Source organism: Artemia franciscana, chromosome 5 (assembly GCF_032884065.1).
Source record: "Artemia franciscana chromosome 5, ASM3288406v1, whole genome shotgun sequence".
Classification (NCBI taxonomy): domain Eukaryota; kingdom Metazoa; phylum Arthropoda; class Branchiopoda; order Anostraca; family Artemiidae; genus Artemia; species Artemia franciscana.
Genome location: NC_088867.1, coordinates 39,590,851 through 39,608,877, shown reverse-complemented (window position 1 = coordinate 39,608,877; position 18,027 = coordinate 39,590,851). Strand labels below are relative to the sequence as shown.

Sequence of the window (18,027 nt, the reverse complement as noted above, 5' to 3'; positions counted from 1 at the left end):
TAGTGTCCTTTTTAAGTGACCAAAAAATTGGAGGGCATCTAGGCCCCCTCCCACGCTCAATTTTTTCCTAAAGTCAACGGATCAAAATTTTGAGATAGCCATTTTGTTCAACATAGTCAAAAGCCATAAAAACTATGTCTTTGGGATGCCTTACTCCCCCACAGTCCCTGGGGGAGGGGCTACAAGTTACAAAATTTGACCAGTGCTCACATATAGTAATGGTTATTGGGAAGTGTGTAGGCGTTTTCAGTAGGATTTTTTGGTTGGGGGGAGGGGTTGAGAATAGGGGGATAGGCTGGGGGAGCTTTCCATCGAGGAATTTTTCATGGTAGAAGAAAATTTCCATGAAGGGAGCGCAGGATTTACTAGCATTATTAAAAAAAAAACAATGAAAAAAGAAATATGAAAACGTTTTTTCAGCTGGAAGTAAAGAGCAGCATTAAAACTTAAAACGAACGGAAATTATTACCCATATGAGGAGCTCACCTCCTCCTAATACCCCGATCTTTACGCTAAAGTATTTTTAGTAATTTCAACTATTTATTTTACGGCTTTGGTGATTCAGGGGTCATTCTTAATGAATTGGGACAAAATCTAAGCTTTAGTGTAAAGAGCGAGGTACTGACGAGGGGGCGAACCCCCTCATATATGTAATAAAAACATGAGAATACAAAACTACTTTACGTAAGCTAATTTATAAGTTACGTATATCTTTTACTAAAAAAAAGATTCGTAAAAAATTAAAAGTTCTAGTTGCCTTTATCTTAATTAACCAAAAAATCGAAGGGCAACTAGGCTTCCTCTCCCGCTCTTTTTTCTCAAAATCATTCTATCAAAATTATGAGAAAGTCATTTAGCAAAAAAGTATCTAATATTAAACACATTGATAAATTAAATCTTGCGAAAATTTATAATAGCCTAGTTGTACCTCATCTCCTTTCTCTTTGTCCGGTTTGGCAGTTTTTTAGTGAACCTCAGAAACTATATGTTCGTAGAGTATATTTTCGTTATGCTAAATTATTCCTCTGCGGAGAGCCAAAATCAAAACATGCATTGATTGAAAAACGTTCAGAAATTAAATAAAAAAAAACAAGTTTTTTTAACTGAAAGTAAGGAGCAAAATTAAAACTTAAAACGAACAGAAATTACTTCGCATATGAAAGGGGCTGCTTCCTCACCAACATCCCGCTCTTTACGCTAAAGTTTTTTACTGTTTTAAAAAGAAGAGTTGAGAGAAAGAGTCAAACTTTAGCGTCAAGAGCGGGATGTTGGTGAGGAAGCAGCCACTTTCATATACGAAGTAATTTCTGTTCGTTTTAAGTTTTAATTTTGCTCCTTACTTTCAGTTAAAAAAACTTGTTTTTTTTTTATTTAATACAAACAAAGGACACCCTCTCCATTCCAAGGAAGGTTTCGCAAACGGTGGTTCGATATGGTAGAAAAGAAAGAGGAAGATCGAAAGAAGAGACACAGAAAAGATGAATCTCCCTACAGGGATAGCTCAAGGTATTCAAGAAATAGGAGAGAAGACAGCTATGAGAGAACTAGGAAATATATGGCTCCAAAATCCTTCTGGAGGAGCTAACAGGTTTTATAACAATTTTCTTCTTTAGATGCTGATATGCTTTTTACAGGATTGCAGTTTGGAAAATTCTCGTTTTCTGAATATCAAAATTCCTTATTCCTTAAGCTAGTTATAATTTTTTTTTGTAGGTTAGTTTTTATATTATGCTTGTTTTTTTTTTTAAGATGATCTTTTTGCCTCAAAATTCGGATATATATATATATATATATATATATATATATATATATATATATATATATATATATATATATATAGAGCGAGAGAAAGAAAAAGAACATCTTTTCAGTTCTTTTTTGGCACAGAAAAAGGCAATTTTAGCAAAACCAGGCGACATGAGCGAAGATAGCCTCTTCGTGATGCCCCTGTTAGCTAAACAGATAATACTCGCTTCAAAGTAAGCGAGGGGGACTTGGAAGCTAGCTAGAACTATCAAAATATAAGGGAATCTAACCCTTCCACAACCTTTGGTCTTTATTTAAAAATCTTAATATTCTCTAAAATTGCATCCACTCAAATTCAACGGCCCTTTTGTTTGATCAATCTCCTTTAAGCGTTAGGAGAAAAAGCAAAACTTAAAAAGGAGGATTGAGTAAGGGAGCCGTCCCCCTCATATGTCGAATAATTTCTGCTTGTTTTAAATTTTTAATACTGCTCCTTACTTTTATGTTAAAAAACTTTTTTATAATTTCTCACCCTTTGTTAAATCATGTCAAGAATTCCCTTTTCCTTCTCCTGGGAACGTTTCCCCCCGTGAACCCTTCCCCCCTAAAAACAAGTTCATTTCTCAATAACAAATACTATAGCCTATAGAAACTATGGGCAAATTACATAACTTACAGCCCTTTCCTCAGGGACTATTGGGGCCAATACCATATCAAAAGGTGTTATCCCAAATGCATAGTTTAAAGTACCTTATATATAGGTACTTATATATATATCTATATATATAAAAATAAGTTGTCTGTCTGTCTGTGGATCAGGTGACGTCATGTTTCTGTGTCGGCTGACGTCATGTTTCTGTGTCGACTGACGTCATGTTTGTGTGTCGACTGACGTCAGGTTTGTCGACTGACGTCATTATAAGGATTGAGCAGTATGCGTCATGAAGTTGTTTGTCGACTGACGTCATGTTTGTCAATTTATGAAATTACATACCGGGACACCGGGACACAGGGAATATAAATGACGACCGAGAACCTCAAAGAGAAATTACAGACTGGGACACCCGGACACAAATCACGACCGGGACACAAGGAATATAAATGACGACCGGGACACAGGGACACAACTACAACGGGGACGCCGGGGGCACAGGCAGGATATATAAATGACGACCGGGACACAGGGATTGTTCGAATAGAAATTACAGACCGGGACACCGGGACACAGGGAATATAAATGACGACCGGGACACTCAAAGAGAAATTACAAACGACCGGGACACAGGGACACATTATGAGAATAATGAGGTATAGATTTGAATACGGATAATGATCTGAATACAGATTGAATACAGAGTCAGTAAACCTGACAATCTATTTATATGCAACATATATATATATATATATATATATATATATATATATATATATATATATATATATATATATATATATATATATATATATATGTATATATATATATATATATATATATATATATATATATATATATATATATATATATATATATATATATATATATATATATATATATATATATATATATATATATATATATATATATATATATATATATATATATATATATATCTATTCACTGGTGGGACACAGGGACACAACTACAATGGCGTGTAACTAATATGGCGCGTAACGACTTACGCGCGCGGGGGGGCTTGGGGGGGCGCGAAGCGCCCCACCAACTAGGTGTTGGGGTCCCCAACGGCTAGTATCTGGTGGTACACAGGGACACAACTACAATGGCGTGTAACTAATATGGCGCGTGACGACTTACGCCTGCGGGGAGGGCTTGGGGGGGCGCGAAGCGCCCCACCAACTAGGTGTTGGGGTGGCGCGAAGCGCCACCCCAACAGCTAATATATATATATATATATATATATATATAGGTACTATATATATATATATATATATATATATATATATATATATATATATATATATATATATATATATATATATATATATATATATATATATATATATATATATATATATATATATATATATATATATATATATATATATATATATATATATATATATATATATATATATATATATATATATATATATATATATATATATATATATATATATATATATATATATATATATATATATATATTCTGTCCTCAAAATCGACCTAAATACCTCACAAGTTTGAGAAAATTTGCGGAGAGCCTTAATTTTGGAGGAAAATACTAATGACACATATAATATTTATATAAACCAGTATCTTAATGACGTCATCCACTAATATAGAACGCTGCATTTATATTATATCCGTAAATGACGTCACATGAAAATTCACATCATGTGCTTTTTTAATGACGTCATTCGAAGCATAAAAACAAGCGTTGTCTAGGAAGATCTATCAGTCTCCTTTCGAAAAGCAAGTAGCTATATAAGTATACAAGTAACACTTACAAGTACATTATACCAATAGTGATATGGATCTAAGTTTTGGAAACTTTGACCCTAACTCAGATTCACAGCATATGACTGGAGTGACCGACTTTACAATACAAGAAGACATAAAACTGGAAAACCCCTATGAATATGAAGCTTGCAAAAAGACATTTTCTATCAAGAACGATTTGACTAGACATATAAGAGCCCACACTGATGAAAAACAATATGAATGTGAAGAAGTGAGAATGCACACTGGTGAAAAACTACATGAATGTGACGTGTGTGAAAAGAAATTTCCTTGGAAGTGTAGATTGGCCATGCATATGAGAACCCACACTGGTGAAACACCATATGAATGTTATATGTGCAAAAAGAAGCTTTCTTCGAAGTTTTGTTTGGGTATGCACCTGCGAACGCATAATGGAGAAAAACCCTATAAATCTGAAGCTTGCAAAAAGAAATTTTCGATCAAGAACGATTTGACTAGCCATATAAGAGCCCACACTGATGACAAACCATATGAATGTGAAGAAGAGAGAATACACACTGGTAAAAAACTACATGAATGTGACGTGTGTGAAAAGAAATTTTCTTGGAAGTGTAGATTGGCCATGCATATGAGAACCCACACTGGTGAAACACCATATGAAAAACTACATGAATGTGACGTGTGTGAAAAGAAATTTCTTTGGAAGTGTAGATTGGCCATGCATATGAGAACCCACACTGGTGAAACACCATATGAATGTTATATGTGCAAAAAGAAGCTTTCTTCGAAGTGTCGTTTGGGTATGCACATGCGAACGCATAATGGAGAAAAACCCTATAAATCTGAAGCTTGCAAAAAGACATTTTCTATCAAGAACGATTTGACTAGCCATATAAGAGCCCACACTGATGACAAACCATATGAATGTAAAGAAGAGAGAATAGACACTGGTAAAAAACTACATGAATGTGACGTGTGTGAAAAAAAATTTCCTTGGAAGTGTAAATTGGCTTTGCATATGAGAACCCACACTGGTGAAACACCATATGAATGTTATATGTGCAAAAAGAAGCTTTCTTCGAAGCGTCGTTTGGGTATGCACATGCGAACGCATAATGGAGAAAAACCCTATAAATATGAAGCTTGCAAAAAGACATTTTCTATCAAGAACAATTTGACTAGCCATATGAGAGCCCACACTGATGAAAAACCATATGAATGTGAAGAAGAGAGAATAGACACTGGTGAAAAACTACATGAATGTGACGTTCCTTGGAAGTTCCTTGAAATTTCCTTGGAAGTGTAGATTGGCCATGCATATGACAACCCACACTGGTGAAAAACTGTATGAATAGGAAGCATGTAAAAAGAAATTCGGTTGGGTAGTGTCTTTAAACGAGCATATGAGAATGCACACTCGTGAAAATCTACATGAATGTGAAGTTTGCAATAAGAAATTCCCTTCAAAGTACGGATTGGCTGGGCATATGAGGTCTCAAAATGGAGAAAAACCCTATGAATGTGAAGTATGCAAAAAAATTTCTCTAAACTCCAATTTGGCTATACATATGAGAATCCACACTGGTGAAAAACCATATGAATGTTATATGTGCACAAAGAACCTTTCTTCGCAGTTTAGTTTGGATCAGCACATGAGAACTCACAATAGAGAAAAACCCTATGAATATTTATGCTTGCAACAAGAAATTTTCTACCAAGAGCAATTTGACTAGGCATATGAAAACTCAAGCTGGTGAAAAACTATAGGAATGTGAAGAATTTAAAAGTGATACTGGGTATCAGCCCTACTCGTTTCTGTGGTGATTTCTGCTTCTTTTTTTTTCAATCAAAATTCAGTATTTTATTCATTTAAATTTTTGTCGGTTTTAAGTTTCAAATAAATTTCATAATTGGAACTTTAGACGTCTTTGGTTTAAATATAGCTCCGCTTTTATTATATTTTTTTATATAATTACTCAATAACATCTATGAGGCAGAAAAATAGGCTAAACTTTGACAAAGTGGGTGACATCCCCCCCCCCAAAAAAAATCAAGTGATCTTGTCACTGACTACTATTCTGCTTAGTAAAGGATGAACCCCGACACACATTCCCTATAGTAGGAACATTTTGTACTTGTTTAGGGAGCAATAGGCGCTTTTCAAAAATAAAAGGTTATGCAATGGATTACGCAAGCAAAATAAATGAAAAAAAACTATATTTGACAATTAACAGAAATATAGTTAGTTTTAACTGTTAATTGCCATATGGTATTGTTACACATTGTTATTCAGGTTGATTATCCATCTTTGTTTATTTCATAGTTTTGTTTTTTTCTTTCGTTTCAAGTGAAAATTTTAGGTTCGTTTGGCCTCAGACCCAACATTATCCCATATTTTCAACTTGAGAACCAGGGAGGAAAATGTCTTTTCCCCAGTCTATCAAAAACGCTTTTGCACTCGAAGTCCCTAAAGAAATAATAAAGGTTCATATAATAAATGAACCTCAAATCTTGACTTGTAGTGAGTAGATGGAGTGATGGTAGAGAGGGTCAGGAAAACATCGAAACCAAAAATATGCTGGTTTTTTAGGTTTCAAAAGGGAAACTAGATTTGAACAGAGCATGTTTATTCATAAAAATACCATGAAAACAAATTGAGGATAACATTACAGTAAAATGTTACGTTAATGTCCTTAAGATAGTCCTTGGCGCCCTAGGAGCATCTTAAACATAGCCCATGGACAAAGATTCATTTGAAAAATCCAAAAATATTCCATGGAAGATTTAGATTTGTGCAATTCTAATTTGATCTTATTATTTTGTATGGAAAGGGACAGTAAGATTTTTTTTTTTTTTTTTTTAATGTGATTGTGCTGTTCCATTGGTGATTTCTCTTTTCATTTTATTTATATACTAGCTGTTGGGGTGGCGCTTCGCGCCACCCCAACAGCTTTTTAGTTTTTTAGTTTTTTTATTAGTTTTTATTTTTTTTGTAGTTTTTGCCTTTTTTTATTTTTTTCAGTTTTTTTTAGTTATTAGATTTTTACCTTTTTTTAGTTTTTTTTTAGTTTTTTAGCTTTTTTAGTTTTTTTTTCTTTGTAGTTTTTTTTTGTAGTTTTTACCTTTTTTAGTTTTTTTCTTCTTTTGTATTAGTGTGAAATAATTCAGACGTCATATGCGAACAAACATGACGTCACCTGATCCACAGATCCACACACAGACAACTTATTTTTATATCTATCTATCTATCTATCTTATCTATCTTATATATATATATATATAAATAAGTTGTCTGTGGATCTGTGGATGGATCAGGTGACGTCACCTGAAAAAACTGGATCAGGTGACGTCAAAACTGAAAAAACTAAAAAAAGGCAAAAACTACAAAAAAAACTAAAAACTAATAAAAAAAATAAAAAAGCTAAAAAACTAAAAAAACTAAAAAAAGGCAAAAACTACAAAAAAAACTAAAAACTAATAAAAAAGCTAAAAAACTAAAAAAACTAAAAAAAGGCAAAAACTACAAAAAAACTAAAAACTGAAAAAACTAAAAAAAGGCAAAAACTACAAAAAAAACTAAAAACTAATAAAAAAAATAAAAAAGCTAAAAAACTAAAAAAACTAAAAAAAGGCAAAAACTACAAAAAAAACTAAAAACTAATAAAAAAGCTAAAAAACTAAAAAAACTAAAAAAAGGCAAAAACTACAAAAAAACTAAAAACTAATAAAAAAAATAAAAAAGCTAAAAAACTAAAAAAACTAAAAAAACTAAAAAAAAGGTAAAAAACTAAAAAAACTAAAAACAAAAAAAAACTAAAAAAAAAGGAAAAAACTGAAAAATAAGCTAAAATAAAGGTAAAAACCAATAAAAAACTAAAAAAAAAACTGAAAAAACTAAAAAAAGGCAAAAACTACAAAAAAAAACTAAAAACTAATAAAAAAAGTAAAAAAGCTAAAAAACTAAAAAAACTAAAAAAACTAAAAAAAGGTAAAAAACTAAAAAAAATAAAAAATAAAAAAAAACTAAAAAAAAAGGAAAAAACTAAAAAAACTAAAAAAAGGAAAAAACTACAAAAAAAAACTAAAAACTAATAAAAAAAATAAAAAAGCTAAAAAACTAAAAAAACTAAAAAAACTAAAAAAAGGTAAAAAACTAAAAAAACTAAAAACAAAAAAAAACTAAAAAAAAGGAAAAAACTGAAAAATAAGCTAAAATAAAGGTAAAAACCAATAAAAAACTAAAAAAAAAACTGCAGGTCGTATATATATATTTTGACAATATATATAAAAATAAGTTGTCTGTCCATTACGCCAGATTATATCTTCTATATATATAAAAGAAAACAAACTAGAATGTAAAAACTGGAAATTGCATAAATATTTCGAAATATTTTGACAATAGGTTAAAGTAATTCGAAAAAACAAAAATGGTAAAAAACTAAAAACAAAACTAAAAAGAAAAAACTAAAAAAAAACTAAATAAAAAATTAAAAAAAGAAAAAAACTTAAAAAGGAAAAATGTAAAAAAAATAAAAAGGTAAAAAACTAAAAAGAAAAAAAACTAAAAAAAACCTAAACAGCTAAAAAAAAAGAAAAAACTAAAAAAACTGGGAATTCCACAAATGTTTCAATATATTTTGACAAAAGATTAAGGTAATTCGAAAACCTTAAAACAGATACCCAAAATTTTGAGGTTTATTATCAATAAAAAGAAGAAACTTAAAAAAGAAAAACTAAAAAAGAAAAAAATAAGAAAAGAAAAAACTATAAAAGAAAAAAAACTGAAATGAAACTGTATCTATATATCTATATAAATGACGACCAGGACACTCTAAGAGAAATTACAGACTGGGATACCGGGACACAAATGACGACCGGGACACAGGGAATATAAATGACGACCTGGACACAGGGATACAACTCCAACGGGGACGCCGGGGGCACAGGGGGATATATAGATGACGACGGGGACACAGGGAATGTTCGATTAGCAATCACCATCAACAAAGCTCAAGGGCAATCGTTAGAAAAATGCGGTATAGATATGAATACGAATTGTTTTCCCATGGACAATTATTATGTTGCATGTTCAAGAGTTGGTAAACCTGACAATCTATTTATATGGACAGACAATAGGACAGCGAAGAATGTTGTATATTCGCAAGTTTTACGTAGTTAAATATGTATCTATATATATAAAAATAAGTTGTCTGTGTGTGGATCTGTGGATCAGGTGACGTCATGTTTGTCCGCATATGACGTCTGAATTATTTCACACTAATACAAAAGAAGAAAAAAACTAAAAAAGGTAAAAACTACAAAAAAAACTAAAAAGAAAAAAAAACTAAAAAAGCTGAAAAACTAAAAAAAACTAAAAAAAGGTAAAAATCTAATAACTAAAAAAAAACTGAAAAAAATAAAAAAAGGCAAAAACTACAATAAAAATAAAAACTAATAAAAAAATAAAAAAGCTAAAAAACTAAAAAAACTAAAAAAAGGTAAAAAACTAAAAAAAACTAAAAACTAAAAAAGAAAAAAACTAAAAAAAAGGAAAAAACTGAAAAATAAAAGAGAAAAAGAAAACTAAAAAAATATGAATAAATATATATAATGACGACCAGGACATAAGTAAAAAAAAAAACTAAAAAAACTAAAAAAATGGTAAAAACTACAAAAAAACTAAAAACTAATAAAAAAACTAAAAAATCTAAAAATCTAAATAAACTAAAAAAGAAAAAAAGAAAAAAGGAAAAAAATAAAGGAGAAAAACAAAACTAAAAAACGAATGTATATACAGACCGGGACACCGGGATACAAATGACGACCGGGACACAGGGAATATAAATGACGACCGGGACACAGGGACACAACTACAATGGGGACGCCGGGGGGCACAGGGGGATATAAATGACGACCGGGACACCGGGACACAAGGAATATAAATGACGCCTGGGACACTCAAAGAGAAATCACAGACTGGAACACCGGGACACAAATGACATATAAAAATAAGTTGTCTGTGTGTGGATCTGTGGATCAGGTGACGTCATGTTTGTCCGCATATGACGTCTGAATTATTTCACACTAATACAAAAGAAGAAAAAAACTAAAAAAGGTAAAAACTACAAAAAAAACTAAAAAGAAAAAAAAACTAAAAAAGCTGAAAAACTAAAAAAAACTAAAAAAAGGTAAAAATCTAATAACTAAAAAAAACTGAAAAAAATAAAAAAAGGCAAAAACTACAATAAAAATAAAAACTAATAAAAAAATAAAAAAGCTAAAAAACTAAAAAAACTAAAAAAAAACTAAAAAAAGGTAAAAAACTAAAAAAAAACTAAAAACTAAAAAAGAAAAAAACTAAAAAAAAGGAAAAAACTGAAAAATAAAAGAGAAAAAGAAAACTAAAAAAATATGAATAAATATATATAATGACGACCAGGACATAAGTAAAAAAAAAAACTAAAAAAACTAAAAAAATGGTAAAAACTACAAAAAAACTAAAAACTAATAAAAAAACTAAAAAATCTAAAAATCTAAATAAACTAAAAAAGAAAAAAAAGAAAAAAGGAAAAAAATAAAGGAGAAAAACAAAACTAAAAAACGAATGTATATACAGACCGGGACACCGGGATACAAATGACGACCGGGACACAGGGAATATAAATGACGACCGGGACACAGGGACACAACTACAATGGGGACGCCGGGGGGCACAGGGGGATATAAATGACGACCGGGACACCGGGACACAAGGAATATAAATGACGCCTGGGACACTCAAAGAGAAATCACAGACTGGAACACCGGGACACAAATGACGACCGGGACACAGGGAATATAAATGACGACCGGGACACAGGGACATAACTACAAAGGGGACGCCGGGGTGCACAGGGGGATATATAAATGACGATGGCGACTCAGGGAATGGTCGATTAGCAATCACCATCAACAAAGCTCAAGGGCAATCATTAGAATCATGAGGTATAGATCTGAATACGGATTGTTTTCCCATGGACCATTATATGTTGCATGTTCAAGAGTCGGTAAACCTGAAAATCTATTTATATGCACAGACAATGGGACAGCAAAGAATGTTGTATATTCGCAAGTTTTACGTAGTTAAAACCATATATATATATATATATATATATATATATATATATATATATATATATATATATATATATATATATATATATATATATATATATATATATATATATATATATATATATATATATATATATATATATCTATCTATATTCACAGGTGGGACATAGGGACACAACTACAATGGCGCGTAACTAATATGGCGAGTAACGGGCTTGGGGGGGCTTGGGGGGGGGCGCGAAGCGCCCCCACCAACTAGGTGTTGGGGTGGCGCGAAGCGCCACCCCAACAGCTAGTATATATATAAAAATAAGTTGTCTGTCTGTGGATCTGTGGTTCAGGTGACGTCATGTTTCTGTGTCGGCTGACGTCATGAAATTAGTTGTCGTCATTTTTGTTATGACGATGCTTAGTATATTGTAAAACACATTAATTTGGTTAATAATATACCATTTAAAACACCAAAATGAACATGCTGGAGTAGTCACTCAGTGAGAGAGGGTGTCAGAACGGAGAATGAAGGTCCCAGGTTCAAATCCTGGTTAGGCTAAAAAGGTAAAAAACTAAAAACTAAAAAAAAAAACTGAAAAAACTAAAAAAAAGGCATAAACTACAAAAAAACTAAAAACTAATAAAAAAATAAAAAAGCTAAAAAACTAAAAAATATAAAAAAGGGTAAAAAACTAAAAAAAACTAAAAACTAAAAAAAAACTAAAAAAAGGAAAAAACTGAAAAATAAGCTAAAATAAAGGTAAAAACCAATAAAAAACTAAAAAGAAAAAAAGGAAAAAACTAAAAAAAATTTTCATCTAAAAAACTAAAAAAAACTAAAAAAGGTAAAAACTAAAAGAACTAAAAAAGAAAAAAATAAATGACGACACTCAAAGAGAAAGCGACCAGGACAAAAGGAATGTTCGATTAGCAATCAACAAAGCACCGAGACACAGGGAGTATAAATGACGACCAGGGCATAAGTAAAAAAAAAAAACTAACAAAACTAAAAAGAAGGTAAAAACTACAAAAAAACTAAAAAGAAAAAAAACTAAAAACTAATAAAAAAACTAAAAAATCTAAATATCTGAATAAAGGTAAAAACCAATAAAAAACTAAAAAGAAAAAAAGGAAAAAACTAAAAAAAAATTTCATCTAAAAAACTAACAAAAACTAAAAAAGGTAAAAACTAAAAGAACTAAAAAAGAAAAAAATAAATGACGACACTCAAAGAGAAAGCGACCAGGACAAAAGGAATGTTCGATTAGCAATCAACAAAGCACCGGGACACAGGGAGTATTAATGACGACCAGGACATAAGTAAAAAAAAAAACTAACAAAACTAAAAAGAAGGTAAAAACTACAAAAAAACTAAAAAGAAAAAAAAACTAAAAACTAATAAAAAAACTAAAAAATCTAAAAATCTAAATAAACTAAAAAAGAAAAAAAAAGGAAAAAAATAAAGGAGAAAAACAAAACTAAAAAACGAATGTATATACAGACCGGGACACCGGGATACAAATGACGACCGGGACACAGGGAATATAAATGACGACCGGGACACAGGGACACAACTACAACGGGGACGCCGGGGGGCACAGGGGGATATAAATGACGACCGGGACACCGGGACAGGGAATGGTCGATTAGCAATCACCATCAACAAAGCTCAAGGGCAATCATTAGAATCATGAGGTATAGATCTGAATACGGATTGTTTTCCCATGGACCATTATATGTTGCATGTTCAAGAGTCGGTAAACCTGACAATCTATTTATATGCACAGACAATGGGACAGCAAAGAATGTTGTATATTCGCAAGTTTTACGTAGTTAAAAACATATATATATATATATATATATATATATATATACATATATATATATATATATATATATATATATATATATATATATATATATATATATATATATATATATATATATATAAATATATATATATATATATATCTATATTCACAGGTGGGACATAGGGACACAACTACAATGGCGCGTAACTAATATGGCGCGTAACGACTTACGCGCGCGGGGGGGCTTGGGGGGGGGGGCGCGAATCCATGTTAATATCTAATATGATGTTGCTTGATGTAAGTCAGTTTCACAACTAAAAAGTTTTGACGAATTCATTTCGTTATATTAATGAAAGACATAGCTCTTACATATTTGGACCAATCAATGCAAAGAGAATTGATGACACTTGATCTTGGGCTGTTACAATCGCTATGTTCACGTTCATGTTGCATGTTCTGTTTCACGGTTGTAACAGCCCAATTCGTCTGTGTTTCTTGACCGTAACAGCCTCACGTAACAGCGCTCTTTTAATTATGGTTGTAATTAAAATATTGCGGTCTACAATATTATCTTTGTGATAACACAGTATTCATTTAACTTCTATAATGGCACAGAAGAACAGTATGATTCATATTATTAAATATACATTCAGCCATCGAGATATATGGCTGAAACAAAAAAATTAGTGTGGGTCAACCTGGCAATCAGGCTCAAATCAATTCCAGAGGAACATTCTTTTTGCGGACTGTACTTATTTGCCTATTTCGGCAGTTTAACTTTATTTATTTAGTTCTTTTTTTAGAATAAAATGTATCAGCGTATCAATATTTGTGGGAATAACTAGTAATTGTTCATTTGAACTACATTCTTGAAATTGGGTCCACTTTTTTATAAAATTGGAATAAATCAGAGATATTCATAAATTAATTTAAAATTGATTAGGGTCCCAATGGCATTTCTCTTGTTACAAATCGTATTGTAGAGTTTTGAAGTTTTTAGGGCAGCACGTTTAAGCTTGGTAATAATAGGGCAAACCAGAAAATTTTTATATGATTTTTCACCAGTCAAAGCTTTTACCATTATATCTACAGTTCAAACTTGGTGGGAAAAATAAGTACCAATCCCAGGGTCTGGGAGCCTGAAGGGAGAGAAAAAATTGAAAATAATGCGGTATTTTTAACTTACGAATGGTTAATAGGATATTAATGAAATTTGATATTTAGAAGGATCCCGTGTCTCAGAGCCCTTATATTAAATCCCGACCGTATCTGGTGATATTGGGGGAGATGGAGGGGGAAACGGGAAATTTCGGAAAACACTTAGAGTGGAGAGATCGGGATGAAACTTGGTGGGAAGACTAAGCACAAGTCCGAAATATGTGATTGGCATAAACGGACTTTATCTGCTCTCTTTGGGGGAGTTGGGGGTGGGGTGTTGATTTGGAAAATTGAAAAATTTAGGTATTTTTTACTTACGAACGGGGGACCGGATCTTGATTAAATTTGATATTTAGATGGAGACCATGTCTACGAGCTCTAATTTTAAATCTCGACCAGATCTGGGGAAATTGGGGGGAGTTGGAGGGGAAACTGGAAATCCTGGAAAACGCTTAGTGTGGAAAGATCAGGATGAAACTTGGTGGGTAGAATAAGCAGAAGTCCTAGATACGTGATTGACATAACTGGAACGGATCTTATCTGTGTGGGTGATTTGGGGGGGGGGGTTAATTCTGAAAATTAAAAAAATGAGGTATTTTAACTTACGAAGGAGTGAATGGATCTTAATAAAATTTGAAGTTTGGAAGAATATCGTGTTTTAGAGCTCTTATTTTAAATCCCGACTGGATCCGGTGATATTGGGGGGAATTGAGGGGGGACCTAAAATCTCGGAAAACGCTTAGAGTTGAGGGATCGGGATGAAACTTGGTGGGAAAAATAAGCAAAAGTCCTATATATGTGATTGATACAACCGGAAAGGATCCGCTCTCTTTGGGGGAGTTGAGGGGGAGGGTTAATTCTGAAAAATTAGAAAAAAGGGGTATTTTAACTTACGAAGGAGTGATTGGATCTTAATGAAATTTGATTTTTGGAACGATATCGTGCCTTAAAGCTCATATTTCAAATCCTGACCGGATCCGGTGACATTGGGGGGAGTTCAGGGGGGGACCTAAAATCTTGGAAAACGCTTAGAGTGGAGGGATCGGGATGAAACTTGGTGGTAAAAATAATCATAAGTCTTTGATACGTGATTGAAATAACCGGAAAGGATCCGCTCTCTTTGGGGAGTTGGGGGAGGATTGTTAATTCTGAAAAATTAAAAAATGAGCCCTAAAAACTTCAAAACTCTACAATACGATTTGTAACAAGAGAAATGCCATTGGGACCCTAATCAATTTTAAATTAATTTATGAATATCTCTGATTTATTCCAATTTTATAAAAAAGTGGACCCAATTTCAAGAATATAGTTCAAATTAACAATTACTAGTTATTCCCACAAATATTGATACGCTGATACATTTTATTCTAAAAAAAAGAAGGTATTTTTAACTTACGAAGGAGTTTGGTGCTTCTGGACGTGCTAGGGTGATGAAAATTGGTAGGCGTGTCAGGGAGCTGCACAAATTGACTTGATAAAGTCGTTTTCCCCGATTAGACCATCTGGGGGGTTGAACAAACACTCACACACACATATATATATATATATATATATATATATATATATATATATATATATATATATATATATATATATATATATATATATATATATATATATATATATATGTATATATATATATATATATATATATATATATATATATATATATATATATATATATATATATATGCGTATGTATATATATATATATAAATATATATATATATATATATATATATATATATATATATATATATATATATATATATATATATATATATATATATATATATATATATATATATATATATATATATATATATATATATATATATATATATATATATACTAGCTGTTGGGGTGGCGCTTCGCGTAAGTTAAGTCCTTCGTAAGTTTCGCGTCGCGTAAGTCCTTCGTAAGTTAAAAATACCTCATTTTTTAATTTTTCAGAATTAACAATCCTCCCCCAACTCCCCAAAGAGAGCGGATCCTTTCCGGTTATTTCAATTACGTATCTAAGACTTATGATTATTTTTACAACCAAGTTTCATCCCGATCCCTCCACTCTAAGCGTTTTCCAAGATTTTAGGTCCCCCTGAACTCCCCCCAATGTCACCGGATCCGGTCAGGATTTGAAATATGAGCTTTAAGGCACGATATCGTTCCAAAAATCAAATTTCATTAAGATCCAATCACTCCTTCGTAAGTTAAAATACCCCTTTTTTCTAATTTTTCAGAATTAACCCTCCCCCTCAACTCCCCCAAAGAGAGCGGATCCTTTCCGGTTGTATCAATCACATATATAGGACTTTTGCTTATTTTTCCCACCAAGTTTCATCCCGATCCCTCAACTCTAAGCGTTTTCCGAGATTTTAGGTCCCCCTCAATTCCCCCCAATATCACCGGATCCAGTCGGGATTTAAAATAAGAGCTCTAAAACACGATATTCTTCCAAACTTCAAATTTTATTAAGATCCATTCAATCCTTCGTAAGTTAAAATACCTCATTTTTTTAATTTTCAGAATTAACCCCCCCCCCCAAATCACCCACACAGATAAGATCCGTTCCAGTTATGTCAATCACGTATCTAGGACTTCTGCTTATTCTACCCACCAAGTTTCATCCTGATCTTTCCACACTAAGCGTTTTCCAGGATTTCCAGTTTCCCCTCCAACTCCCCCCAATTTCCCCAGATCTGGTCGAGATTTAAAATTAGAGCTCGTAGACATGATCTCCATCTAAATATCAAATTTAATTAAGATCCGGTCCCCCGTTCGTAAGTAAAAAATACCTAAATTTTTCAATTTTCCAAATCAACACCCCACCCCCAACTCCCCCAAAGAGAGCAGATAAAGTCCGTTTATGCCAATCACATATTTCGGACTTGTGCTTAGTCTTCCCACCAAGTTTCATCCCGATCTCTCCACTCTAAGTGTTTTCCGAAATTTCCCGTTTCCCCCTCCATCTCCCCCAATATCGCCAGATACGGTCGGGATTTAAAATAAGGGCTCTGAGACACGGGATCCTTCTAAATATCAAATTTCATTAATATCCTATTAACCATTCGTAAGTTAAAAATACCGCATTATTTTCAATTTTTTCTCTCCCTTCAGGCTCCCAGACCCTGGGATTGGTACTTATTTTTCCCACCAAGTTTGAACTGTAGATATAATGGTAAAAGCTTTGACTGGTGAAAAATCATATAAAAATTTTCTGGTTTGCCCTATTATTACCAAGCTTAAACGTGCTGCCCTAGAAACTTCAAAACTCTACAATACGATTTGTAACAAGAGAAATGCCAATGGGACCCTAATCAATTTTAAATTAATTTATGAATATCTCTGATTTATTCCAATTTTATAAAAAAGTGGACCCAATTTCAAGAATGTAGTTCAAATTAACAATTACTAGTTATTCCCACAAATATTGATACGCTGATACATTTTATTCTAAAAAAAGAACTAAATAAATAAAGTTAAACTGCCGAAATAGGCAAATAAGTACAGTCCGCAAAAAGAATGTTCCTCTGGAATTGATTTGAGCCTGATTGCCAGGTTGACCCACACTAATTTTTTTGTTTCAGCCATATGTCTCGATGGCTGAATGTATATTTAATAATATGAATCATACTGTTCTTCTGTGCCATTATAGAAGTTAAATGAATACTGTGTTATCACAAAGATAATATTGTAGACCGCAATATTTTAATTACAACCATAATTAAAAGAGCGCTGTTACGTGAGGCTGTTACGGTCAAGAAACAC

At 32.1% G+C, this 18,027-nt stretch overlaps 1 protein-coding gene across 1 annotated transcript in view; it reads left to right on the top strand.

Annotated features, from left to right (window-relative positions):
* LOC136027732 (uncharacterized) overlaps positions 1–18,027 on the top strand; it is a 79,779-nt gene that overhangs the window by 4,262 nt on the left and 57,490 nt on the right. The window lies entirely within an intron of this gene.